The sequence below is a fragment of the Hyla sarda genome, chromosome 4, assembly GCF_029499605.1.
Source record: "Hyla sarda isolate aHylSar1 chromosome 4, aHylSar1.hap1, whole genome shotgun sequence".
NCBI classification, from domain to species: domain Eukaryota; kingdom Metazoa; phylum Chordata; class Amphibia; order Anura; family Hylidae; genus Hyla; species Hyla sarda.
Window position 1 is genome coordinate 20,591,857 of NC_079192.1, and position 25,587 is coordinate 20,617,443.

At 41.0% G+C, this 25,587-nt stretch overlaps 30 non-coding genes across 30 annotated transcripts; all 30 read right to left on the minus strand.

Annotated features, from left to right (window-relative positions):
- Positions 1–997: 997 nt before the first annotated feature.
- On the minus strand, positions 998–1,079 carry TRNAS-UGA (transfer RNA serine (anticodon UGA)). Its single transcript has one exon. It is a non-coding gene; the product is annotated as a tRNA-Ser (tRNA).
- Positions 1,080–2,440: 1,361 nt separating this feature from the next.
- On the minus strand, positions 2,441–2,522 carry TRNAS-UGA (transfer RNA serine (anticodon UGA)). The gene has a single exon. It is a non-coding gene; the product is annotated as a tRNA-Ser (tRNA).
- Positions 2,523–3,195: 673 nt separating this feature from the next.
- On the minus strand, positions 3,196–3,277 carry TRNAS-UGA (transfer RNA serine (anticodon UGA)). The gene has a single exon. It is a non-coding gene; the product is annotated as a tRNA-Ser (tRNA).
- Positions 3,278–3,948: 671 nt separating this feature from the next.
- Positions 3,949–4,030, minus strand: TRNAS-UGA (transfer RNA serine (anticodon UGA)). The gene has a single exon. It is a non-coding gene; the product is annotated as a tRNA-Ser (tRNA).
- A 1,424-nt stretch (positions 4,031–5,454) lies between these two features.
- On the minus strand, positions 5,455–5,536 carry TRNAS-UGA (transfer RNA serine (anticodon UGA)). Its single transcript has one exon. It is a non-coding gene; the product is annotated as a tRNA-Ser (tRNA).
- Positions 5,537–6,207: 671 nt separating this feature from the next.
- Positions 6,208–6,289, minus strand: TRNAS-UGA (transfer RNA serine (anticodon UGA)). The gene has a single exon. It is a non-coding gene; the product is annotated as a tRNA-Ser (tRNA).
- Positions 6,290–6,960: 671 nt separating this feature from the next.
- On the minus strand, positions 6,961–7,042 carry TRNAS-UGA (transfer RNA serine (anticodon UGA)). The gene has a single exon. It is a non-coding gene; the product is annotated as a tRNA-Ser (tRNA).
- A 539-nt stretch (positions 7,043–7,581) lies between these two features.
- TRNAF-AAA (transfer RNA phenylalanine (anticodon AAA)) lies at positions 7,582–7,794 on the minus strand. Its single transcript has 2 exons — positions 7,758–7,794; positions 7,582–7,626 (listed from the first exon to the last, which is right to left on the minus strand). It is a non-coding gene; the product is annotated as a tRNA-Phe (tRNA).
- Positions 7,795–9,214: 1,420 nt separating this feature from the next.
- On the minus strand, positions 9,215–9,296 carry TRNAS-UGA (transfer RNA serine (anticodon UGA)). The gene has a single exon. It is a non-coding gene; the product is annotated as a tRNA-Ser (tRNA).
- A 671-nt stretch (positions 9,297–9,967) lies between these two features.
- On the minus strand, positions 9,968–10,049 carry TRNAS-UGA (transfer RNA serine (anticodon UGA)). The gene has a single exon. It is a non-coding gene; the product is annotated as a tRNA-Ser (tRNA).
- A 539-nt stretch (positions 10,050–10,588) lies between these two features.
- On the minus strand, positions 10,589–10,801 carry TRNAF-AAA (transfer RNA phenylalanine (anticodon AAA)). Its single transcript has 2 exons — positions 10,765–10,801; positions 10,589–10,633 (listed from the first exon to the last, which is right to left on the minus strand). It is a non-coding gene; the product is annotated as a tRNA-Phe (tRNA).
- A 671-nt stretch (positions 10,802–11,472) lies between these two features.
- TRNAS-UGA (transfer RNA serine (anticodon UGA)) lies at positions 11,473–11,554 on the minus strand. The gene has a single exon. It is a non-coding gene; the product is annotated as a tRNA-Ser (tRNA).
- A 671-nt stretch (positions 11,555–12,225) lies between these two features.
- Positions 12,226–12,307, minus strand: TRNAS-UGA (transfer RNA serine (anticodon UGA)). Its single transcript has one exon. It is a non-coding gene; the product is annotated as a tRNA-Ser (tRNA).
- A 671-nt stretch (positions 12,308–12,978) lies between these two features.
- TRNAL-UAA (transfer RNA leucine (anticodon UAA)) lies at positions 12,979–13,060 on the minus strand. The gene has a single exon. It is a non-coding gene; the product is annotated as a tRNA-Leu (tRNA).
- A 671-nt stretch (positions 13,061–13,731) lies between these two features.
- Positions 13,732–13,813, minus strand: TRNAS-UGA (transfer RNA serine (anticodon UGA)). Its single transcript has one exon. It is a non-coding gene; the product is annotated as a tRNA-Ser (tRNA).
- A 669-nt stretch (positions 13,814–14,482) lies between these two features.
- On the minus strand, positions 14,483–14,564 carry TRNAL-UAA (transfer RNA leucine (anticodon UAA)). Its single transcript has one exon. It is a non-coding gene; the product is annotated as a tRNA-Leu (tRNA).
- Positions 14,565–15,235: 671 nt separating this feature from the next.
- Positions 15,236–15,317, minus strand: TRNAS-UGA (transfer RNA serine (anticodon UGA)). The gene has a single exon. It is a non-coding gene; the product is annotated as a tRNA-Ser (tRNA).
- Positions 15,318–15,988: 671 nt separating this feature from the next.
- Positions 15,989–16,070, minus strand: TRNAS-UGA (transfer RNA serine (anticodon UGA)). Its single transcript has one exon. It is a non-coding gene; the product is annotated as a tRNA-Ser (tRNA).
- A 671-nt stretch (positions 16,071–16,741) lies between these two features.
- Positions 16,742–16,823, minus strand: TRNAL-UAA (transfer RNA leucine (anticodon UAA)). The gene has a single exon. It is a non-coding gene; the product is annotated as a tRNA-Leu (tRNA).
- A 671-nt stretch (positions 16,824–17,494) lies between these two features.
- TRNAS-UGA (transfer RNA serine (anticodon UGA)) lies at positions 17,495–17,576 on the minus strand. Its single transcript has one exon. It is a non-coding gene; the product is annotated as a tRNA-Ser (tRNA).
- A 669-nt stretch (positions 17,577–18,245) lies between these two features.
- TRNAL-UAA (transfer RNA leucine (anticodon UAA)) lies at positions 18,246–18,327 on the minus strand. The gene has a single exon. It is a non-coding gene; the product is annotated as a tRNA-Leu (tRNA).
- A 671-nt stretch (positions 18,328–18,998) lies between these two features.
- On the minus strand, positions 18,999–19,080 carry TRNAS-UGA (transfer RNA serine (anticodon UGA)). Its single transcript has one exon. It is a non-coding gene; the product is annotated as a tRNA-Ser (tRNA).
- A 671-nt stretch (positions 19,081–19,751) lies between these two features.
- On the minus strand, positions 19,752–19,833 carry TRNAS-UGA (transfer RNA serine (anticodon UGA)). The gene has a single exon. It is a non-coding gene; the product is annotated as a tRNA-Ser (tRNA).
- A 671-nt stretch (positions 19,834–20,504) lies between these two features.
- TRNAL-UAA (transfer RNA leucine (anticodon UAA)) lies at positions 20,505–20,586 on the minus strand. The gene has a single exon. It is a non-coding gene; the product is annotated as a tRNA-Leu (tRNA).
- A 664-nt stretch (positions 20,587–21,250) lies between these two features.
- On the minus strand, positions 21,251–21,332 carry TRNAS-UGA (transfer RNA serine (anticodon UGA)). Its single transcript has one exon. It is a non-coding gene; the product is annotated as a tRNA-Ser (tRNA).
- Positions 21,333–22,003: 671 nt separating this feature from the next.
- On the minus strand, positions 22,004–22,085 carry TRNAS-UGA (transfer RNA serine (anticodon UGA)). The gene has a single exon. It is a non-coding gene; the product is annotated as a tRNA-Ser (tRNA).
- Positions 22,086–22,756: 671 nt separating this feature from the next.
- On the minus strand, positions 22,757–22,838 carry TRNAS-UGA (transfer RNA serine (anticodon UGA)). The gene has a single exon. It is a non-coding gene; the product is annotated as a tRNA-Ser (tRNA).
- A 516-nt stretch (positions 22,839–23,354) lies between these two features.
- Positions 23,355–23,436, minus strand: TRNAL-UAA (transfer RNA leucine (anticodon UAA)). Its single transcript has one exon. It is a non-coding gene; the product is annotated as a tRNA-Leu (tRNA).
- A 671-nt stretch (positions 23,437–24,107) lies between these two features.
- Positions 24,108–24,189, minus strand: TRNAS-UGA (transfer RNA serine (anticodon UGA)). The gene has a single exon. It is a non-coding gene; the product is annotated as a tRNA-Ser (tRNA).
- Positions 24,190–24,728: 539 nt separating this feature from the next.
- On the minus strand, positions 24,729–24,941 carry TRNAF-AAA (transfer RNA phenylalanine (anticodon AAA)). The gene is made up of 2 exons: positions 24,905–24,941; positions 24,729–24,773 (listed from the first exon to the last, which is right to left on the minus strand). It is a non-coding gene; the product is annotated as a tRNA-Phe (tRNA).
- Between the last annotated feature and the right edge of the window lie 646 nt (positions 24,942–25,587).

Below are 25,587 nucleotides of genomic sequence, written 5' to 3' on the forward strand. Positions count from 1 at the left end.
TTAACCTGACGGAAGAGATAGGGCAGGTCCAGAGGGTGGAAGTGAAAGGCTTTCTTTACATTACTTATACATCCCCTCACTATTGAGTTCGGGCAATCTTGCTCTCACCAGATTTCTCTCCCTCGGCGCATAAAATACACAGCTGTAAACAGAATTTGAACCTGTGCGGGAAAACCCCATTGCAAAATGAGTGTTGTTGTACTTAGCTCTCAAAACTTCTTTTGCTTGAAATTTCAATTGCAAGGTTTAATCTTTCAAAATATAGAGCCTAGTGCTGTGAACAGGATTTGAACCTTTGTGGGGAGACCCCATTGGATTTCAAGTCCAACGCCTTAAGGTTCATTTCTCCGATGTCTCTGATTTCTGCAGTGTCTCCCATGTCTACTGGGTCCTTCAGTTTAGGGCTTTAGGATTGATTGTTGGATTATGTTTCTGATTGCCTACTGAGCTTTTGGTTTGGGCTCTTTGTCACTGTCTGTTACAGTTGCCTGTTGAAAGGTCAGACCTGAGGTTTCCGAGAATGAAGGAGGAAATGGATATGCTGTCAGGTAAACACACAGTGTTATTTTTTAGTTTTCATATGTATAAAGTTTAGGAGATTCATTTCTGGGAAAATTCCCATGAAATATTCTACGGAGGACAGGATTTGAAGTTTAAAAGGGGGATCTCATTGGATTTCTTGTCCACTTGGCCATCACGCAACTCTTTACATATTTCTTACCATTTTAACCTGAAGGAAGAGATAGGGTAGGTCCAGAGGGTGGATGTGAAAGGCTTTCTTTACATTACTTATACATCCCCTCACTATTGAGTTCGGGCAATCTTGCTCTCACCAGATTTCTCTCCCTCGGCGCATAAAATACACAGCTGTAATCAGAATTTGAACCTGTGCGGGAAAACCCCATTGCAAAATGAGTGTTGTTTTACTTAGCTCTCAAAACTTCTTTTGCTTGAACTTTCAATTGCAAGGTTTAATCTTTCAAGATATAGAGCCTAGCGCTGTGAACAGGATTTGAACCTACGCGGGGAGACCCCGTTGGATTTCAAGTCCAACGCCTTAACCACTCGGCCATCACAGCTTTCTCGGAAGTTGTATTTCTCTGATGTCTCTGATTTCTGCAGTGTCTCCCATGTCTACTGGGTCCTTCAGTTTAGGGCTTTAGGATTGATTGTTGGATTTTGTTTCTGATTGCCTACTGAGCTTTTGGTTTGGGCTCTTTGTCACTGTCTGTTACAGTTGCCTATTGAAAGGTCAGACCTGAGGTTTCCGAGAATGAAGGAGGAAACGGATATGCTGTCAGGAAAACATACAGTGTTATTTTTTAGGTTTCATATGTATAAAGTTTAGGAGATATACTTTTGGGATAATTCCCATGAAATATTCTACGGAGGACAGGATTTGAAGTTTGAAAGGGGGATCTTATTGGATTTCTTGTCCACTTGGTCATCACATAACTCTTTACATATTTCTTACCATTTTAACCTGAAGGAAGAGATAGGGTAGGTCCAGAGGGTGGAAGTGAAAGGCTTTCTTTACATTACTTATACATCCCCTCACTATTGAGTTCGGGTAATCTTGCTCTCACCAGATTCCTCTCCCTCGGCGCATAAAATACACCGCTGTAAACAGGATTTGAACCTGTGCGGGAAAACCCCATTGCAAAATGAGTGTTGTTTTTCTTAGCTCTCAAAACATCTTTTGCTTGAACTTTCAATTGCAAGGTTTAATCTTTCAAAATATAGAGCCTAGCGCTGGGAACAGGATTTGAACCTTGGAAAGTTGCAATTCTCCGATGTCTCTGATTTCTGCAGTTTCTTCCATGTCTACTGGGTCCTTCGGTTTAGGGCTGTAGGATTGATTTTTAGCTTATGTTTCTGATTGCCTACTGAGCTTTTGGTTTGGGCTCTTTGTCACTGTCTGTTACAGTTGCCTATTGAAAGGTCAGACCTGAGGTTTCCGAGAATGAAGGAGGAAATGGATATGCTGTCAGGTAAACACACAGTGTTATTTTTTAGTTTTCATATGTATAAAGTTTAGGAGATTCATTTCTGGGAAAATTCCCATTAAATATTCTACGGAGGACAGGATTTGAAGTTTGAAAGGGGGATCTCATTGGATTTCTTGTCCACTTGGCCATCACACAACTCTTTACATATTTCTTACCATTTTAACCTGAAGGAAGAGATAGGGTAGGTCCAGAGGGTGGATGTGAAAGGCTTTCTTTACATTACTTATACATCCCCTCACTATTGAGTTCGGGCAATCTTGCTCTCACCAGATTTCTCTCCCTCGGCGCATAAAATAAACAGCTGTAAACAGAATTTGAACCTGTGCGGGAAAACCCCATTGCAAAATGAGTGTTGTTTTACTTAGCTCTCAAAACTTCTTTTGCTTGAACTTTCAATTGCAAGGTTTAATCTTTCAAAATATAGAGCCTAGCGCTGTGAACAGGATTTGAACCTATGCGGGGAGACCCTATTGGATTTCAAGTCCAACACCTTAACCACTGGGCCATCACAGCTTTCTCTGAAGTTGCATTTCTCTGATGTCTCTGATTTCTGCAGTGTATCCCATGTCTACTGGGAACTTCAGTTTAGGGCTTTAGGATTGATTGTTGGATTTTGTTTCTGATTGCCTACTGAGCTTTTGGTTTGGGCTCTTTGTCACTGTCTGTTACAGTTGCCTATTGAAAGGTCAGACCTGAGGTTTCTGAGAATGAAGGAGGAAACGGATATGCTGTCAGGAAAACATACAGTGTTATTTTTTAGGTTTCATATGTATAAAGTTTAGGAGATATATTTTTTTGGGATAATTCCCATGAAATATTCTACGGAGCACAGGATTTGAAGTTTGAAAGGGGGATCTTATTGGATTTCTTGTCTACTTGGTCATCACATAACTCTTTACATATTTCTTACCATTTTAACCAGAAGGAAGAGATAGGGTAGGTCCAGAGGGTGGATGTGAAAGGCTTTCTTTACATTACTTATACATCCCCTCACTATTGAGTTCGGGCAATCTTGCTCTCACCAGATTTCTCTCCCTCGGCACATAAAATACACCGCTGTAAACAGGATTTGAACCTGTGCGGGAAAACCCCATTGCAAAATGAGTGTTGTTTTACTTAGCTCTCAAAACTTCTTTTGCTTGAACTTTCAATTGCAAGGTTTAATCTTTCAAAATATAGAGCCTAGCGCTGTGAACAGGATTTGAACCTATGTGGGGAGACCCCATTGGATTTCAAGTACAACGCCTTAACCACTCGGCCATCACAGCTTTCTCAAAAGGTGCATTTCTCCGATGTCTCTGATTTCTGCAGTGTCTCCCATGTCTACTGGGTCCTTCAGTTTAGGGCTTTAGGATTGATTGTTGGATTATGTTTCTGATTGCCTACTGAGCTTTTGGTTTGGGCTCTTTGTCACTGTCTGTTACAGTTGCCTATTGAAAGGTCAGACCTGAGGTTTCCGAGAATGAAGGAGGAAATGGATATGCTGTCAGGTAAACACACAGTGTTATTTTTTAGTTTTCATATGTATAAAGTTTAGGAGATACATTTCTGGGAAAATTCCCATGAAATATTCTACGGAGGACAGGATTTGAAGTTTGAAAGGGGGATCTCATTGGATTTCTTGTCCACTTGGCCATCACACAACTCTTTACATATTTCTTACCATTTTAACCTGAAGGAAGAGATAGGGTAGGTCCAGAGGGTGGATGTGAAAGGCTTTCTTTACATTACTTATACATCCCCTCACTATTGAGTTCGGGCAATCTTGCTCTCACCAGATTTCTCTCCCTCGGCGCATAAAATACACAGCTGTAAACAGAATTTGAACCTGTGCGGGAAAACCCCATTGCAAAAGGAGTGTTGTTTTACTTAGCTCTCAAAACTTCTTTTGCTTGAACTTTCAATTGCAAGGTTTAATCTTTCAAAATATAGAACTTAGCGCTGTGAACAGGATTTGAACCTATGCAGGGAGAACCCATTGGATTTCAAGTCCAACGCCTTAACCACTCGGCCATCACAGCTTTCTCTGAAGTTGCATTTCTCTGATGTCTCTGATTTCTGCAGTGTCTCCCATGTCTACTGGGTCCTTCAGTTTAGGGCTTTAGGATTGATTGTTGGATTTTGTTTCTGATTGCCTACTGAGCTTTTGGTTTGGGCTCTTTTTCACTGTCTGTTACAGTTGCCTATTGAAAGGTCAGACCTGAGGTTTCCGAGAATGAAGGAGGAAACGGATATGCTGTCAGGAAAACATACAGTGTTATTTTTTAGGTTTCATATGTATAAAGTTTAGGAGATATATTTTTGGGATAATTCCCATGAAATATTCTACGGAGGAAAGGATTTGAAGTTTGAAAGGGGGATCTTATTGGATTTCTTCTCCACTTGGTCATCACATAACTCTTTACATATTTCTTACCATTTTAACCAGAAGGAAAAGATAGGGTAGGTCCAGAGGGTGGATGTGAAAGGCTTTCTTTACATTACTTATACATCCCCTCACTATTGAGTTTGGGCAATCTTGCTCTCACCAGATTTCTCTCCCTCGGCGCATAAAATACACAGCTGTAAACAGGATTTGAACCTGTGCGGGAAAACCCTATTGCATAATGAGTGTTGTTTTACTTAGCTCTCAAAACTTCTTTTGCTTGAACTTTCAATTGCAATTTTTAATATTTCAAAATATAGAGCCTAGCACTGTGAACAGGATTTGAAACTGTGCGGGGAGACTCCATTGGACTTTAAGTCCAACGCCTTAACCTCTCGGCCATCACTGCTTTCTTGGACGATGCATTTCTCCGATGTCTCTGATTTCTGCAGTGTCTTCCATGTCTACTGGGTCCTTCAGTTTAGGGCTTTAGGATTGATTGTTGGATTATGTTTCTGATTGCCTACTGAGCTTTTGGTTTGGGCTCTTTGTCACTGTCTGTTACAGTTGCCTATTGAAAGGTCAGACCTGAGGTTTCCGAGAATGAAGGAGGAATTGAATATGCTGTCAGGAAAACATACAGTGTTATTTTTTAGGTTTCATATGTATAAAGTTTAGGAGATATATTTCTGGGATAATTCCCATGAAATATTCTATGGAGGAAAGGATTTGAAGTTTGAAAGGGGGATCTCATTGCATTTCTTGTCCACTTGGCCATCACATAACTCTTTACATATTTCTTAGCATTTTAACCTGAAGGAAGAGATAGGGCAGGTGCAGAGGGTGTAAGTGAAAGGCTTTCTTTACATTACTTATACATCCCCTCACTATTGAGTTCGGGTAATCTTGCTCTCACCAGATTCCTCTCCCTCGGCGCATAAAATACACCGCTGTAAACAGGATTTGAACCTGTGCGGGAAAACCCCATTGCAAAATGAGTGTTGTTTTACTTAGCTCTCAAAACTTCTTTTGCTTGAACTTTCAATTGCAAGGTTTAATCTTTCAAAAAATAGAGCCTAGAGCTGTGAACAGGTTTTGAACTTATGCGGGGAGACCCCATTGGATTTCAAGTCCAACGCCTTAACCACTCTGCCATCACAGCTTTCTCGAAAGTTGCGTGTCTCCGATGTCTCTGATTTCTGCAGTGTCTTCCATGTCTACTGGGTCCTTCAGTTTAGGGCTTTAGGATTGATTGTTAGATTATGTTTCTGATTGCCTACTGAGCTTTTGGTTTGGGCTCTTTGTCACTGTCTGTTACAGTTGCCTATTGAAAGGTCAGACCTGAGGTTTCCGAGAATGAAGGAGGAAACGGATATGCTGTCAGGTAAACACACAGTGTTATTTTTTAGGTTTCATAAGCATAAAGTTTAGGAGATACATTTCTGGGAAAATTCTCATGAAATATTCTACGGAGGACAGGATTTGAAGTTTGAAAGGGGGATCTCATTGGATTTCTTGTCCACTTGGCCATCACACAACTCTTTACATATTTCTTACCATTTTAACCAGAAGGAAGAGATAGGGTAGGTCCAGAGGGTGGATGTGAAAGGCTTTCTTTACATTACTTATACATCCCCTCAATATTGAGTTCGGGCAATCTTGCTCTCACCAGATTTCTCTCCCTCGGCGCATAAAATACACCGCTGTAAACAGGATTTGAACCTGTGCGGGAAAACCCCATTGCAAAATGAGTGTTGTTTTACTTAGCTCTCAAAACTTCTTTTGCTTGAACTTTCAATTGCAAGGTTTAATCTTTCAAAAAATAGAGCCTAGCGCTGTGAACAGGTTTTGAACTTATGCGGGGAGACCCCATTGGATTTCAAGTCCAACGCCTTAACCACTCTGCCATCACAGCTTTCTCGAAAGTTGTGTGTCTCCGATGTCTCTGATTTCTGCAGTGTGTTCCATGTCTACTGGGTCCTTCAGTTTAGGGCTTTAGGATTGATTGTTAGATTATGTTTCTGATTGCCTACTGAGCTTTTGGTTTGGGCTCTTTGTCACTGTCTGTTACAGTTGCCTATTGAAAGGTCAGACCTGAGGTTTCCGAGAATGAAGGAGGAAACGGATATGCTGTCAGGTAAACACACAGTGTTATTTTTTAGGTTTCATAAGCATAAAGTTTAGGAGATACATTTCTGGGAAAATTCTCATAAAATATTCTACGGAGGACAGGATTTGAAGTTTGAAAGGGGGATCTCATTGGATTTCTTGTCCACTTGGCCATCACACAACTCTTTACATATTTCTTACCATTTTAACCAGAAGGAAGAGATAGGGTAGGTCCAGAGGGTGGATGTGAAAGGCTTTCTTTACATTACTTATACATCCCCTCAATATTGAGTTCGGGCAATCTTGCTCTCACCAGATTTCTCTCCCTCGGCGCATAAAATACACCGCTGTAAACAGGATTTGAACCTGTGCGGGAAAACCCCATTGCAAAATGAGTGTTGTTTTACTTAGCTCTCAAAACTTCTTTTGCTTGAACTTTCAATTGCAAGGTTTAATCTTTCAAAATATAGAGCCTAGCGCTGTGAACAGGATTTGAACCTATGCGGGGAGACCCCAATGGATTTCAAGTCCAACGCCTTAACCTCTCGGCCATCACAGCTTTCTCGGCAGTTGCATTTCTCTGATGTCTCTGATTTCTGCAGTGTCTCCCATGTCTACTGGGTCCTTCAGTTTAGGGCTTTAGGATTGATTGTTGGATTTTGCTTCTGATTGCCTACTCAGCTTTTGGTTTGGGCTCTTTGTCACTGTCTGTTACAGTTGCCTATTGAAAGGTCAGACCTGAGGTTTCCGAGAATGAAGGAGGAAACGGATATGCTGTCAGTAAAATATACAGTGTTATTTTTTAGGTTTCATATGTATAAAGTTTAGGAGATATATTTTTGGGATAATTCCCATGAAATATTCTACGGAGGACAGGATTTGAAGTTTGAAAGGGGAATCTTATTGGATTTCTTGTCCACTTGGTCATCACATAACTCTTTACATATTTCTTACCATTTTAAACAGAAGGAAGAGATAGGGTAGGTCCAGAGGGTGGATGTGAAAGGCTTTCTTTACATTACTTATACATCCCCTCACTATTGAGTTTGGGCAATCTTGCTCTCACCAGATTTCTCTTCCTCGGCGCATAAAATACACCGCTGTAAACAGGATTTGAACCTGTGCGGGAAAACCCCATTGCATAATGAGTGTTGTTTTACTTAGCTCTCAAAACTTCTTTTGCTTGAACTTTCAATTGCAATTTTTAATATTTCAAAATATAGAGCCTAGCACTGTGAACGGGATTTGAAACTGTGCGGGGAGACTCCATTGGATTTTAATTCAACGCCTTAACCACTCGGCCATCACAGCTTTCTCGGACGTTGCATTTCTCCGATGTCTCTGATTTCTGCAGTGTCTTCCATGTCTACTGGGTCCTTCAGTTTAGGGCTTTAGGATTGATTGTTGGATTATGTTTCTGATTGCCTACTGAGCTTTTGGTTTGGGCTCTTTGTCATTGTTACAGTTGCCTATTGAAAGGTCAGACCTGAGGATTCCGAGAATGAAGGAGGAAACGAATATGCTGTCAGGAAAACATACAGTGTTATTTTTTAGGTTTCAAATGTATAAAGTTTAGGAGATATATTTCTGGGAAAATTCCCATGAAATATTCTACGGAGGACAGGATTTGAAGTTTGAAAGGGGGATCTCATTGGATTTCTTGTCCACTTGGCCATCACACAACTCTTTACATATTTCTTACCATTTTAACCTGAAGGAAGAGATAGGGTAGGTCCAGAGGGTGGATGTGAAAGGCTTTCTTTACATTACTTATACATCCCCTCACTATTGAGTTTGGGCAATCTTGCTCTCACCAGATTCCTCTCCCTCGGCGCATAAAATACACCGCTGTAAACAGGATTTGAACCTGTGCGAGAAAACCACATTGCAAAATGAGTGTTGTTTTACTTAGCTCTCAAAACTTCTTTTGCTTGAACTTTCAATTGCAAGGTTTAATCTTTCAAAAAATAGAGCCTAGCGCTGTGAACAGGTTTTGAACCTATGCGGGGAGACCCAATTGGATTTAAAGTCCAACGCCTTAACCACTCTGCCATCACAGCTTTCTCGAAAGTTGCGTGTCTCCGATGTCTCTGATTTCTGCAGTGTCTTCCATGTCTACTGGGTCCTTCAGTTTAGGGCTTTAGGATTGATTGTTAGATTATGTTTCTGATTGCCTACTGAGCTTTTGGTTTGGGCTCTTTGTCACTGTCTGTTACAGTTGCCTATTGAAAGGTCAGACCTGAGGTTTCCGAGAATGAAGGAGGAAACGGATATGCTGTCAGGTAAACACACAGTGTTATTTTTTAGGTTTCATAAGCATAAAGTTTAGGAGATACATTTCTGGGAAAATTCTCATAAAATATTCTACGGAGGACAGGATTTGAAGTTTGAAAGGGGGATCTCATTGGATTTCTTGTCCACTTGGCCATCACATAACTCTTTACATATTTCTTAGCATTTTAACCTGACGGAAGAGATAGGGCAGGTCCAGAGGGTGGAAGTGAAAGGCTTTCTTTACATTACTTATACATCCCCTCACTATTGAGTTCGGGCAATCTTGCTCTCACCAGATTTCTCTCCCTCGGCGCATAAAATACACAGCTGTAAACAGAATTTGAACCTGTGCGGGAAAACCCCATTGCAAAATGAGTGTTGTTTTACTTAGCTCTCAAAACTTATTTTGCTTGAACTTTCAATTGCAAGGTTTAATCTTTCAAAAAATAGAGCCTAGCACTGTGAACAGGTTTTGAACTCATGCGGGGAGACCCCATTGGATTTCAAGTCCAACGCCTTAACCACTCTGCCATCACAGCTTTCTCGAAAGTTGCGTGTCTCCGATGTCTCTGATTTCTGCAGTGTCTTCCATGTCTACTGGGTCCTTCAGTTTAGGGCTTTAGGATTGATTGTTAGATTATGTTTCTGATTGCCTACTGAGCTTTTGGTTTGGGCTCTTTGTCACTGTCTGTTACAGTTGCCTATTGAAAGGTCAGACCTGAGGTTTCCGAGAATGAAGGAGGAAACGGATATGCTGTCAGGTAAACACACAGTGTTATTTTTTAGGTTTCATAAGCATAAAGTTTAGGAGATACATTTCTGGGAAAATTCTCATAAAATATTCTACGGAGGACAGGATTTGAAGTTTGAAAGGGGGATCTCATTGGATTTCTTGTCCACTTGGCCATCACACAACTCTTTACATATTTCTTACCATTTTAACCTGAAGGAAGAGATAGGGTAGGTCCAGAGGGTGGATGTGAAAGGCTTTCTTTACATTACTTATACATCCCCTCAATATTGAGTTCGGGCAATCTTGCTCTCACCAGATTTCTCTCCCTCGGCGCATAAAATACACCGCTGTAAACAGGATTTGAACCTGTGCGGGAAAACCCCATTGCAAAATGAGTGTTGTTTTACTTAGCTCTCAAAACTTATTTTGCTTGAACTTTCAATTGCAAGGTTTAATCTTTCAAAATATAGAGCCTAGCGCTGTGAACAGGATTTGAACCTATGCGGGGAGACCCCATTGGATTTCAAGTCCAACGCCTTAACCTCTCGGCCATCACAGCTTTCTCGGCAGTTGCATTTCTCTGATGTCTCTGATTTCTGCAGTGTCTCCCATGTCTACTGGGTCCTTCAGTTTAGGGCTTTAGGATTGATTGTTGGATTTTGCTTCTGATTGCCTACTCAGCTTTTGGTTTGGGCTCTTTGTCACTGTCTGTTACAGTTGCCTATTGAAAGGTCAGACCTGAGGTTTCCGAGAATGAAGGAGGAAACGGATATGCTGTCAGTAAAACATACAGTGTTATTTTTTAGGTTTCATATGTATAAAGTTTAGGAGATATATTTTTGGGATAATTCCCATGAAATATTCTACGGAGGACAGGATTTGAAGTTTGAAAGGGGAATCTTATTGGATTTCTTGTCCACTTGGTCATCACATAACTCTTTACATATTTCTTACCATTTTAACCAGAAGGAAGAGATAGGGTAGGTCCAGAGGGTGGATGTGAAAGGCTTTCTTTACATTACTTATACATCCCCTCACTATTGAGTTTGGGCAATCTTGCTCTCACCAGATTTCTCTCCCTCGGCGCATAAAATACACCGCTGTAAACAGGATTTGAACCTGTGCGGGAAAACCCCATTGCATAATGAGTGTTGTTTTACTTAGCTCTCAAAACTTCTTTTGCTTGAACTTTCAATTGCAATTTTTAATATTTCAAAATATAGAGCCTAGCACTGTGAACGGGATTTGAAACTGTGGGGGGAGACTCCATTGGATTTTAATTCAACGCCTTAACCACTCGGCCATCACAGCTTTCTCGGACGTTGCATTTCTCCGATGTCTCTGATTTCTGCAGTGTCTCCCATGTCTACTGGGTCCTTCAGTTTAGGGCTTTAGGATTGATTGTTGGATTATGTTTCTGATTGCCTACTGAGCTTTTGGTTTGGGCTCTTTGTCACTGTCTGTTACAGTTGCCTATTGAAAGGTCAGACCTGAGGATTCCGAGAATGAAGGAGGAAACGGATATGCTGTCAGGTAAACACACAGTGTTATTTTTTAGTTTTCATATGTATAAAGTTTAGGAGATACATTTCTGGGAAAATTCCCATGAAATATTCTACGGAGGACAGGATTTGAAGTTTAAAAGGGGGATCTCATTGGATTGCTTGTCTACTTGGCCATCACGCAACTCTTTACATATTTCTTACCATTTTAACCTGAAGGAAGAGATAGGGTAGGTCCAGAGGGTGGATGTGAAAGGCTTTCTTTACATTACTTATACATCCCCTCACTATTGAGTTCGGGCAATCTTGCTCTCACCAGATTTCTCTCCCTCGGCGCATAAAATACACAGCTGTAATCAGAATTTGAACCTGTGCGGGAAAACCCCATTGCAAAATGAGTGTTGTTTTACTTAGCTCTCAAAACTTCTTTTGCTTGAACTTTCAATTGCAAGGTTTAATCTTTCAAGATATAGAGCCTAGCGCTGTGAACAGGATTTGAACCTACGCGGGGAGACCCCGTTGGATTTCAAGTCCAACGCCTTAACCACTCGGCCATCACAGCTTTCTCGGAAGTTGCATTTCTCTGATGTCTCTGATTTCTGCAGTGTCTCCCATGTCTACTGGGTCCTTCAGTTTAGAGCTTTAGGATTGATTGTTGGATTTTGTTTCTGATTGCCTACTGAGCTTTTGGTTTGGGCTCTTTGTCACTGTTTGTTACAGTTGCCTATTGAAAGGTCAGACCTGAGGTTTCCGAGAATGAAGGAGGAAACGGATATGCTGTCAGGTAAACACAAAGTGTTATTTTTTAGTTTTCATATGTATAAAGTTTAGGAGATACATTTCTGGGAAAATTCCCATGAAATATTCTACGGAGGACAGGATTTGAAGTTTAAAAGGGGGATCTCATTGGATTGCTTGTCCACTTGGCCATCACGCAACTCTTTACATATTTCTTACCATTTTAACCTGAAGGAAGAGATAGGGTAGGTCCAGAGGGTGGATGTGAAAGGCTTTCTTTACATTACTTATACATCCCCTCACTATTGAGTTTGGGCAATCTTGCTCTCACCAGATTTCTCTCCCTCGGCGCATAAAATACACCGCTGTAAACAGGATTTGAACCCGTGCGGGAAAACCCCATTACAATATGAGTGTTGTTTTACTTAGCTCTCAAAACTTCTTTTGCTTGAACTTTCAATTGCAAGGTTTAATCTTTCAAGATATAGAGCCTAGCGCTGTGAACAGGATTTGAACCTACGCGGGGAGACCCCGTTGGATTTCAAGTCCAACGCCTTAACCACTCGGCCATCACAGCTTTCTCGGAAGTTGCATTTCTCTGATGTCTCTGATTTCTGCAGTGTCTCCCATGTCTACTGGGTCCTTCAGTTTAGGGCTTTAGGATTGATTGTTGGATTTTGTTTCTGATTGCCTACTGAGCTTTTGGTTTGGGCTCTTTGTCACTGTTTGTTACAGTTGCCTATTGAAAGGTCAGACCTGAGGTTTCCGAGAATGAAGGAGGAAACGGATATGCTGTCAGGAAAACATACAGTGTTATTTTTTAGGTTTCACATGTATAAAGTTTAGGAGATATATTTTTGGGATAATTCCCATGAAATATTCTACGGAGCACAGGATTTGAAGTTTGAAAGGGGGATCTTATTGGATTTCTTGTCCACTTGGTCATCACATAACTCTTTACATATTTCTTACCATTTTAACCTGAAGGAAGAGATAGGGTAGGTCCAGAGGGTGGATGTGAAAGGCTTTCTTTACATTACTTATACATCCCCTCACTATTGAGTTCGGGCAATCTTGCTCTCACCAGATTTCTCTCCCTCGGCGCATAAAATAAACAGCTGTAAACAGAATTTGAACCTGTGCGGGAAAACCCCATTGCAAAATGAGTGTTGTTTTACTTAGCTCTCAAAACTTCTTTTGCTTGAACTTTCAATTGCAAGGTTTAATCTTTCAAAATATAGAGCCTAGCGCTGTGAACAGGATTTTAAACTGTGCGGGGAGACTCCATTGGATTTTAAGTCCAACGCCTTAACCACTCGGCCATCACAGCTTTCTCGGGCGTTGCATTTCTCCGATGTCTCTGATTTCTGCAGTGTCTTCCATGTCTACTGGGTCCTTCAGTTTAGGGCTTTAGGATTGATTGTTGGATTTTGTTTCTGATTGCCTACTGAGCTTTTGGTTTGGGCTCTTTGTCACTGTCTGTTACAGTTGCCTATTGAAAGGTCAGACCTGAGGTTTCCGAGAATGAAGGAGGAAACGGATATGCTGTCAGGTAAACATACAGTGTTATTTTTTAGGTTTCATAAGCATAAAGTTTAGGAGATACATTTCTGGGATAATTCCCATGAAATATTCTACGGAGGAAAGGGTTTGAAGTTTGAAAGGGGGATCTCATTGCATTTCTTGTCCACTTGGCCATCACATAACTCTTTACATATTTCTTAGCATTTTAACCTGACGGAAGAGATAGGGCAGGTCCAGAGGGTGGAAGTGAAAGGCTTTCTTTACATTACTTATACATCCCCTCACTATTGAGTTCGGGCAATCTTGCTCTCACCAGATTTCTCTCCCTCGGCGCATAAAATACACAGCTGTAAACAGAATTTGAACCTGTGCGGGAAAACCCCATTGCAAAATGAGTGTTGTTTTACTTAGCTCTCAAAACTTCTTTTGCTTGAAATTTCAATTGCAAGGTTTAATCTTTCAAAATATAGAGCCTAGCGCTGTGAACAGGATTTGAACCTATGCGGTGAGACCCCATTGGATTTCAAGTCCAACGCCCTAACCACTCGGCCATCACAGCTTTCTCGGAAGGTGCATTTCTCCGATGTCTCTGATTTCTGCAGTGTCTCCCATGTCTACTGGGTCCTTCAGTTTAGGGCTTTAGGATTGATTGTTGGATTATGTTTCTGATTGCCTACTGAGCTTTTGGTTTGGGCTCTTTGTCACTGTCTGTTACAGTTGCCTATTGAAAGGTCAGACCTGAGGTTTCCGAGAATGAAGGAGGAAATGGATATGCTGTCAGGTACACACACTGTTATTTTTTAGTTTTCATATGTATAAAGTTTAGGAGATACATTTCTGGGAAAATTCCCATGAAATATTCTACGGAGGACAGGATTTGAAGTTTGAAAGGGGGATCTCATTGGATTTCTTGTCCACTTGGCCATCACACAACTCTTTACATATTTCTTACCATTTTAACCAGAAGGAAGAGATAGGGTAGGTCCAGAGGGTGGATGTGAAAGGCTTTCTTTACATTACTTATACATCCCCTCAATATTGAGTTCGGGCAATCTTGCTCTCACCAGATTTCTCTCCCTTGGCGCATAAAATACACCGCTGTAAACAGGATTTGAACCTGTGCGGGAAAACCCCATTGCAAAATGAGTGTTGTTTTACTTAGCTCTCAAAACTTCATTTGCTTGAACTTTCAATTGCAAGGTTTAATCTTTCAAAATACAGAGCCTAGTGCTGTGAACAGGATTTGAACCTATGCGGGGAGACTACATTGGATTTTAAGTCCAACGCCTTAACCACTCGGCCATCACAGCTTTCTCGGACGTTGCATTTCTCCGATGTCTCTGATTTCTGCAGTGTCTTCCATGTCTACTGGGTCCTTCAGTTTAGGGCTTTAGGATTGATTGTTGGATTATGTTTCTGATTGCCTACTGAGCTTTTGGTTTGGGCTCTTTGTCACTGTCTGTTACAGTTGCCTATTGAAAGGTCAGACCTGAGGTTTCCGAGAATGAAGGAGGAAACGAATATGCTGTCAGGAAAACATACAGTGTTATTTTTTAGGTTTCATATGTATAAAGTTTAGGAGATATATTTCTGGGATAATTCCCATGAAATATTCTATGGAGGAAAGGATTTGAAGTTTGAAAGGGGGATCTCATTGCATTTCTTGTCCACTTGGCCATCACATAACTCTTTACATATTTCTTAGCATTTTAACCTGAAGGAAGAGATAGGGCAGGTCCAGAGGGTGTAAGTGAAAGGCTTTCTTTACATTACTTATACATCCCCTCACTATTGAGTTCGGGTAATCTTGCTCTCACCAGATTCCTCTCCCTCGGCGCATAAAATACACCGCTGTAAACAGGATTTGAACCTGTGCGGGAAAACCCCATTGCAAAATGAGTGTTGTTTTACTTAGCTCTCAAAACTTCTTTTGCTTGAACTTTCAATTGCAAGGTTTAATCTTTCAAAAAATAGAGCCTAGCGCTGTGAACAGGTTTTGAACTTATGCGGGGAGACCCCATTGGATTTCAAGTCCAACGCCTTAACAACTCTGCCATCACAGCTTTCTCGAAAGTTGCGTGTCTCCAATGTCTCTGATTTCTGCAGTGTCTTCCATGTCTACTGGGTCCTTCAGTTTAGGGCTTTAGGATTGATTGTTGGATTATGTTTCTGATTGCCTACTGAGCTTTTGGTTTGGGCTCTTTGTCACTGTCTGTTACAGTTGCCTATTGAAAGGTCAGACCTGAGGTTTCCGAGAATGAAGGAGGAAATGGATATGCTGTCAGGTAAACACACAGTGTTATTTTTTAGTTTTCATATGTATAAAGTTTAGGAGATACATTTCTGGGAAAATTCCCATGAAATATTCTACGGAGGACAGGATTTGAAGTTTGAAAGGGGGATCTCATTGGATTTCTTGTCCACTTGGCCATCACACAACTCTTTACATATTTCTTACCATTTTAACCTGAAGGAAGAGATAGGGTAGGTCCAGAGGGTGGATGTGAAAGGCTTTCTTTACATTACTTATACATCCCCTCACTATTGAGTTCGGGCAATCTTGCTCTCACCAGATTTCTCTCCCTCGGCGCATAAAATACACAGCTGTAAACAGAATTTGAACCTGTGCGGGAAAACCCCATTGCAAAAGGAGTGTTGTTTTACTTAGCTCTCAAAACTTCTTTTGCTTGAACTTTCAATTGCAAGGTTTAATCTTTCAAAATATAGAACCTAGCGCTGTGAACAGGATTTGAACCTATGCGGGGAGCACCCATTGTATTTCAAGCCCAACGCCTTAACCACTCAGCCATCACAGCTTTCTCTGAAGTTGCATTTCTCTGATGTCTCTGATTTCTGCAGTGTCTCCCATGTCTACTGGGTCCTTCAGTTTAGGGCTTTAGGATTGATTGTTGGATTTTGTTTCTGATTGCCTACTGAGCTTTTGGTTTGGGCTCTTTGTCACTGTCTGTTACAGTTGCCTATTGAAAGGTCAGACCTGAGGTTTCCGAGAATGAAGGAGGAAACGGATATGCTGTCAGGAAAACATACAGTGTTATTTTTTAGGTTTCACATGTATAAAGTTTAGGAGATATATTTTTGGGATAATTCCCATGAAATATTCTACGGAGCACAGGATTTGAAGTTTGAAAGGGGGATCTTATTGGATTTCTTGTCCACTTGGTCATCACATAACTCTTTACATATTTCTTACCATTTTAACCTGAAGGAAGAGATAGGGTAGGTCCAGAGGGTGGATGTGAAAGGCTTTCTTTACATTACTTATACATCCCCTCACTATTGAGTTCGGGCAATCTTGCTCTCACCAGATTTCTCTCCCTCGGCGCATAAAATAAACAGCTGTAAACAGAATTTGAACCTGTGCGGGAAAACCCCATTGCAAAATGAGTGTTGTTTTACTTAGCTCTCAAAACTTCTTTTGCTTGAACTTTCAATTGCAAGGTTTAATCTTTCAAAATATAGAGCCTAGCGCTGTGAACAGGATTTTAAACTGTGCGGGGAGACTCCATTGGATTTTAAGTCCAACGCCTTAACCACTCGGCCATCACAGCTTTCTCGGGCGTTGCATTTCTCCGATGTCTCTGATTTCTGCAGTGTCTTCCATGTCTACTGGGTCCTTCAGTTTAGGGCTTTAGGATTGATTGTTGGATTTTGTTTCTGATTGCCTACTGAGCTTTTGGTTTGGGCTCTTTGTCACTGTCTGTTACAGTTGCCTATTGAAAGGTCAGACCTGAGGTTTCCGAGAATGAAGGAGGAAACGGATATGCTGTCAGGTAAACATACAGTGTTATTTTTTAGGTTTCATAAGCATAAAGTTTAGGAGATACATTTCTGGGATAATTCCCATGAAATATTCTACGGAGGAAAGGGTTTGAAGTTTGAAAGGGGGATCTCATTGCATTTCTTGTCCACTTGGCCATCACATAACTCTTTACATATTTCTTAGCATTTTAACCTGACGGAAGAGATAGGGCAGGTCCAGAGGGTGGAAGTGAAAGGCTTTCTTTACATTACTTATACATCCCCTCACTATTGAGTTCGGGCAATCTTGCTCTCACCAGATTTCTCTCCCTCGGCGCATAAAATACACAGCTGTAAACAGAATTTGAACCTGTGCGGGAAAACCCCATTGCAAAATGAGTGTTGTTTTACTTAGCTCTCAAAACTTCTTTTGCTTGAAATTTCAATTGCAAGGTTTAATCTTTCAAAATATAGAGCCTAGCGCTGTGAACAGGATTTGAACCTATGCGGTGAGACCCCATTGGATTTCAAGTCCAACGCCCTAACCACTCGGCCATCACAGCTTTCTCGGAAGGTGCATTTCTCCGATGTCTCTGATTTCTGCAGTGTCTCCCATGTCTACTGGGTCCTTCAGTTTAGGGCTTTAGGATTGATTGTTGGATTATGTTTCTGATTGCCTACTGAGCTTTTGGTTTGGGCTCTTTGTCACTGTCTGTTACAGTTGCCTATTGAAAGGTCAGACCTGAGGTTTCCGAGAATGAAGGAGGAAATGGATATGCTGTCAGGTACACACACTGTTATTTTTTAGTTTTCATATGTATAAAGTTTAGGAGATACATTTCTGGGAAAATTCCCATGAAATATTCTACGGAGGACAGGATTTGAAGTTTGAAAGGGGGATCTCATTGGATTTCTTGTCCACTTGGCCATCACACAACTCTTTACATATTTCTTACCATTTTAACCAGAAGGAAGAGATAGGGTAGGTCCAGAGGGTGGATGTGAAAGGCTTTCTTTACATTACTTATACATCCCCTCAATATTGAGTTCGGGCAATCTTGCTCTCACCAGATTTCTCTCCCTTGGCGCATAAAATACACCGCTGTAAACAGGATTTGAACCTGTGCGGGAAAACCCCATTGCAAAATGAGTGTTGTTTTACTTAGCTCTCAAAACTTCATTTGCTTGAACTTTCAATTGCAAGGTTTAATCTTTCAAAATACAGAGCCTAGTGCTGTGAACAGGATTTGAACCTATGCGGGGAGACTACATTGGATTTTAAGTCCAACGCCTTAACCACTCGGCCATCACAGCTTTCTCGGACGTTGCATTTCTCCGATGTCTCTGATTTCTGCAGTGTCTTCCATGTCTACTGGGTCCTTCAGTTTAGGGCTTTAGGATTGATTGTTGGATTATGTTTCTGATTGCCTACTGAGCTTTTGGTTTGGGCTCTTTGTCACTGTCTGTTACAGTTGCCTATTGAAAGGTCAGACCTGAGGTTTCCGAGAATGAAGGAGGAAACGAATATGCTGTCAGGAAAACATACAGTGTTATTTTTTAGGTTTCATATGTATAAAGTTTAGGAGATATATTTCTGGGATAATTCCCATGAAATATTCTATGGAGGAAAGGATTTGAAGTTTGAAAGGGGGATCTCATTGCATTTCTTGTCCACTTGGCCATCACATAACTCTTTACATATTTCTTAGCATTTTAACCTGAAGGAAGAGATAGGGCAGGTCCAGAGGGTGTAAGTGAAAGGCTTTCTTTACATTACTTATACATCCCCTCACTATTGAGTTCGGGTAATCTTGCTCTCACCAGATTCCTCTCCCTCGGCGCATAAAATACACCGCTGTAAACAGGATTTGAACCTGTGCGGGAAAACCCCATTGCAAAATGAGTGTTGTTTTACTTAGCTCTCAAAACTTCTTTTGCTTGAACTTTCAATTGCAAGGTTTAATCTTTCAAAAAATAGAGCCTAGCGCTGTGAACAGGTTTTGAACTTATGCGGGGAGACCCCATTGGATTTCAAGTCCAACGCCTTAACAACTCTGCCATCACAGCTTTCTCGAAAGTTGCGTGTCTCCAATGTCTCTGATTTCTGCAGTGTCTTCCATGTCTACTGGGTCCTTCAGTTTAGGGCTTTAGGATTGATTGTTGGATTATGTTTCTGATTGCCTACTGAGCTTTTGGTTTGGGCTCTTTGTCACTGTCTGTTACAGTTGCCTATTGAAAGGTCAGACCTGAGGTTTCCGAGAATGAAGGAGGAAATGGATATGCTGTCAGGTAAACACACAGTGTTATTTTTTAGTTTTCATATGTATAAAGTTTAGGAGATACATTTCTGGGAAAATTCCCATGAAATATTCTACGGAGGACAGGATTTGAAGTTTGAAAGGGGGATCTCATTGGATTTCTTGTCCACTTGGCCATCACACAACTCTTTACATATTTCTTACCATTTTAACCTGAAGGAAGAGATAGGGTAGGTCCAGAGGGTGGATGTGAAAGGCTTTCTTTACATTACTTATACATCCCCTCACTATTGAGTTCGGGCAATCTTGCTCTCACCAGATTTCTCTCCCTCGGCGCATAAAATACACAGCTGTAAACAGAATTTGAACCTGTGCGGGAAAACCCCATTGCAAAAGGAGTGTTGTTTTACTTAGCTCTCAAAACTTCTTTTGCTTGAACTTTCAATTGCAAGGTTTAATCTTTCAAAATATAGAACCTAGCGCTGTGAACAGGATTTGAACCTATGCGGGGAGCACCCATTGTATTTCAAGCCCAACGCCTTAACCACTCAGCCATCACAGCTTTCTCTGAAGTTGCATTTCTCTGATGTCTCTGATTTCTGCAGTGTCTCCCATGTCTACTGGGTCCTTCAGTTTAGGGCTTTAGGATTGATTGTTGGATTTTGTTTCTGATTGCCTACTGAGCTTTTGGTTTGGGCTCTTTGTCACTGTCTGTTACAGTTGCCTATTGAAAGGTCAGACCTGAGGTTTCCGAGAATGAAGGAGGAAACGGATATGCTGTCAGGAAAACATACAGTGTTATTTTTTAGGTTTCATATGTATAAAGTTTAGGAGATATATTTTTGGGATAATTCCCATGAAATATTCTACGGAGGAAAGGATTTGAAGTTTGAAAGGGGGATCTTATTGGATTTCTTCTCCACTTGGTCATCACATAACTCTTTACATATTTCTTACCATTTTATCCAGAAGGAAAAGATAGGGTAGGTCCAGAGGGTGGATGTGAAAGGCTTTCTTTACATTACTTATACATCCCCTCACTATTGAGTTTGGGCAATCTTGCTCTCACCAGATTTCTCTCCCTCGGCGCATAAAATACACAGCTGTAAACAGGATTTGAACCTGTGCGGGAAAACCCTATTGCATAATGAGTGTTGTTTTACTTAGCTCTCAAAACTTCTTTTGCTTGAACTTTCAATTGCAATTTTTAATATTTCAAAATATAGAGCCTAGCACTGTGAACAGGATTTGAAACTGTGCGGGGAGACTCCATTGGACTTTAAGTCCAACGCCTTAACCACTCGGCCATCACAGCTTTCTCGGACGTTGCATTTCTCCGATGTCTTTGATTTCTGCAGTTTCTTCCATGTCTACTGGGTCCTTCAGTTTAGGGCTTTAGGATTGATTGTTAGATTATGTTTCTGATTGCCTACTGAGCTTTTGGTTTGGGCTCTTTGTCACTGTCTGTTACAGTTGCCTATTGAAAGGTCAGACCTGAGGTTTCCGAGAATGAAGGAGGAAACGGATATGCTGTCAGGTAAACACACAGTGTTATTTTTTAGGTTTCATAAGCATAAAGTTTAGGAGATACATTTCTGGGAAAATTCCCATAAAATATTCTACGGAGGACAGGATTTGAAGTTTGAAAGGGGGATCTCATTGGATTTCTTGTCCACTTGGCCATCACATAACTCCTTACATATTTCTTAGCATTTTAACCTGAAGGAAGAGAGGTCCAGAGGGTGGAAGTGAAAGGCTTTCTTTACATTACTTATACATCCCCTCACTATTGAGTTCGGGCAATCTTGCTCTCACCAGATTTCTCTCCCTCGGCGCATAAAATACACAGCTGTAAACAGAATTTGAACCTGTGCGGGAAAACCCCATTGCAAAATGAGTGTTGTTTTACTTAGCTCTCAAAACTTCTTTTGCTTTAACTTTCAATTGCAAGGTTTAATCTTTCAAAATATGGAGCCTAGCGCTGTGAACAGGATTTGAACCTATGTTGGGAAACCCCATTGGATTTCAAGTCCATCGCCTTCACCACTCGGCCATCACAGCTTTCTCGGAAGGTGCATTTCTCCGATGTCTCTGATTTCTGCAGTGTCTCCCATGTCTACTGGGTCCTTCAGTTTAGGGCTTTAGGATTGATTGTTGGATTATGTTTCTGATTGCCTACTGAGCTTTTGGTTTGGGCTCTTTGTCACTGTCTGTTACAGTTGCCTATTGAAAGGTCAGACCTGAGGTTTCCGAGAATGAAGGAGGAAACGGATATGCTGTCAGGAAAACATACAGTGTTATTTTTTAGGTTTCATATGTATAAAGTTTAGGAGATATATTTTTGGGATAATTCCCATGACATATTCTACGGAGGACAGGATTTGAAGTTTGAAAGGGGGATCTTATTGGATTTCTTGTCCACTTGGTCATCACATAACTCTTTACATATTTCTTACCATTTTAACCTGAAGGAAGAGATAGGGCAGGTCCAGAGGGTGGAAGTGAAAGGCTTTCTTTACATTACTTATACATCCCCTCATTATTGAGTTCAGGTAATCTTGCTCTCACCAGATTCCTCTCCCTCGGCGCATAAAATACACCGCTGTAAACAGGATTTGAACCTGTGCGGGAAAACCCCATTGCAAAATGAGTGTTGTTTTACTTAGCTCTCAAAACTTCTTTTGCTTGAACTTTCAATTGCAAGGTTTAATCTTTCAAAATATAGAGCCTAGCGCTGTGAACAGGTTTTGAACCTATGTGGGGAGACCCAATTGGATTTCAAGTCCAACGCCTTAACCACTCGGCCATCACAGCTTTCTTGGAAGTTGTATTTCTCTGATGTCTCTGATTTCTGCAGTGTCTTCCATGTCTACTGGGTCCTTCAGTTTAGGGCTTTAGGATTGATTGTTAGATTATGTTTCTGATTGCCTACTGAGCTTTTGGTTTGGGCTCTTTGTCACTGTCTGTTACAGTTGCCTATTGAAAGGTCAGACCTGAGGATTCCGAGAATGAAGGAGGAAACGGATATGCTGTCAGGTAAACATACAGTGTTATTTTTTAGGTTTCATAAGCATAAAGTTTAGGAGATACATTTCTTGGAAAATTCCCATAAAATATTCTACGGAGGACAGGATTTGAAGTTTGAAAGGGAGATCTCATTGGATTTCTTGTCCACTTGGCCATCACGCAACTCTTTACATATTTCTTACCATTTTAACCTGAAGGAAGAGATAGGGTAGGTCCAGAGGGTGGATGTGAAAGGCTTTCTTTACATTACTTATACATCCCCTCACTATTGAGTTCGGGCAATCTTGCTCTCACCAGATTTCTCTCCCTCGGCGCATAAAATACACAGCTGTAATCAGAATTTGAACCTGTGCGGGAAAACCCCATTGCAAAATGAGTGTTGTTTTACTTAGCTCTCAAAACTTCTTTTGCTTGAACTTTCAATTGCAAGGTTTAATCTTTCAAAATAAAGAGCCTAGCGCTGTAAACAGGATTTGAACCTACGCGGGGAGACCCCATTAGATTTCAAGTCCAACGCCTTAACCACTCTGCCATCACAGCTTTCTCGGAAGTTGCATTTCTCTGATGTCTTTGATTTCTGCAGTGTCTCCCATGTCTACTGGGTCCTTCAGTTTAGGGCTTTAGGATTGATTGTTGGATTATGTTTCTGATTGCCTACTGAGCTTTTGGTTTGGGCTCTTTGTCACTGTCTGTTACAGTTGCCTATTGCCTATTGAAAGGGAGATCTCATTGGATTTCTTGTCCACTTGGCCATCACATAACTCCTTATATATTTCTTAGCATTTTAACGTGACGGAAGAGATAGGGCAGGTCCAGAGGTTGGAAGTGAAAGGCTTTCTTTACATTACTTATACATCCCCTCACTATTGAGTTCGGGCAATCTTGCTCTCACCAGATTTCTCTCCCTCGGCGCATAAAATACACAGCTGTAAACAGAATTTGAACCTGTGCGGGAAAACCACATTGCATAATGAGTGTTGTTTTACTTAGCTCTCAAAACTTCTTTTGCTTGAACTTTCAATTGCAATTTTGAATATTTCAAAATATAGAGCCTAGCACTGTGAACAGGATTTGAAACTGTGCGGGGAGACTCCATTGGATTTTAAGTCCAACGTCTTAACCACTCGGCCATCACAGCTTTCTCGGATGTTGCATTTCTCCGATGTCTCTGATTTCTGCAGTGTCTTCCATGTCTACTGGGTCCTTCAGTTTAGGGCTTTAGGATTGATTGTTGGATTATGTTTCTGATTGCCTACTGAGCTTTTGGTTTGGGCTCTTTGTCACTGTCTGTTACAGTTGCCTATTGAAAGGTCAGACCTGAGGTTTCCGAGAATGAAGGAGGAAATGGATATGCTGTCAGGTAAACACACAGTGTTATTTTTTAGTTTTCATATGTATAAAGTTTAGGAGATACATTTCTGGGAAAATTCCCATGAAATATTCTACGGAGGACAGGATTTGAAGTTTGAAAGGGGGATCTCATTGGATTTCTTGTCCACTTGGCCATCACACAACTCTTAACATATTTCTTACCATTTTAACCTGAAGGAAGAGATAGGGTAGGTCCAGAGGGTGGACGTGAAAGGCTTTCTTTACATTACTTATACATCCCCTCACTATTGAGTTCGGGCAATCTTGCTCTCACCAGATTTCTCTCCCTCGGCGCATAAAATACACAGCTGTAAACAGAATTTGAACCTGTGCGGGAAAACCCCATTGCAAAATGAGTGTTGTTTTACTTAGCTCTCAAAACTTCTTTTGCTTGAACTTTCAATTGCAAGGTTTAATCTTTCAAAATATAGAGCCTAGCGCTGTGAATAGGATTTGAACCTATGTGGGGAGACCCCATTGGATTTCAAGTCCATCGCCTTCACCACTCGGCCATCACAGCTTTCTCGGAAGGTGCATTTCTCCGATGTCTCTGATTTCTGCAGTGTCTCCCATGTCTACTGGGTCCTTCAGTTTAGGGCTTTAGGATTGATTGTTGGATTATGTTTCTGATTGCCTACTGAGCTTTTGGTTTGGGCTCTTTGTCACTGTCTGTTACAGTTGCCTATTGAAAGGTCAGACCTGAGGTTTCCGAGAATGAAGGAGGAAATGGATATGCTGTCAGGTAAACACACAGTGTTATTTTTTAGTTTTCATATGTATAAAGTTTAGGAGATACATTTCTGGGAAAATTCCCATGAAATATTCTACGGAGGACAGGATTTGAAGTTTGAAAGGGGGATCTCATTGGATTTCTTGTCCACTTGGCCATCACACAACTCTTTACATATTTCTTACCATTTTAACCTGAAGGAAGAGATAGGGTAGGTCCAGAGGGTGGATGTGAAAGGCTTTCTTTACATTACTTATACATCCCCTCACTATTGAGTTCGGGCAATCTTGCTCTCACCAGATTTCTCTCCCTCGGCGCATAAAATACACAGCTGTAAACAGAATTTGAACCTGTGCGGGAAAACCCCATTGCATAATGAGTGTTGTTTTACTTAGCTCTCAAAACTTCTTTTGCTTGAACTTTCAATTGCAATTTTTAATATTTCAAAATATAGAGCCTAGCACTGTGAACAGGATTTGAAATTGTGCGGGGAGACTCCATTGGATTTTAATTCAACGCCTTAACCACTCGGCCATCACAGCTTTCTCGGACGTTGCATTTCTCCGATGTCTCTGATTTCTGCAGTGTCTTCCATGTCTACTGGGTCCTTCAGTTTAGGGCTTTAGGATTGATTGTTGGATTATGTTTCTGATTGCCTACTGAGCTTTTGGTTTTGGCTCTTTGTCACTGTCTGTTACAGTTGCCTATTGAAAGGTCAGACCTGAGGTTTCCGAGAATGAAGGAGGAAATGGATATGCTGTCAGGTAAACACACAGTGTTATTTTTTTAGGTTTCATAAGCATAAAGTTTAGGAGATACATTTTTGGGAAAATTCCCATGAAATATTCTACGGAGGACAGGATTTGTAGTTTGAAAGGGGGATCTCATTGGATTTCTTGTCCACTTGGTCATCACATAACTCTTTACATATTTCTTACTATTTCAACCAGGAGGAAGAGATAAGGCAGGTACAGAGGGTGGAAGTGAAAGGCTTTCATTACATTACTTATACATCCCCTCACTATTGAGTTCGGGTAATCTTGCTCTGACCAGATTTCACTCCCTTTGCGCTTAAAATACACCGCTCTAAACAGGATTTGAACCTGTGCGGGAAAACCCCATTGCATAATGAGTGTTGTTTTACTTAGCTCTTAAAACTTCTTTTGCTTGAACTTTCAATTGCAAGGT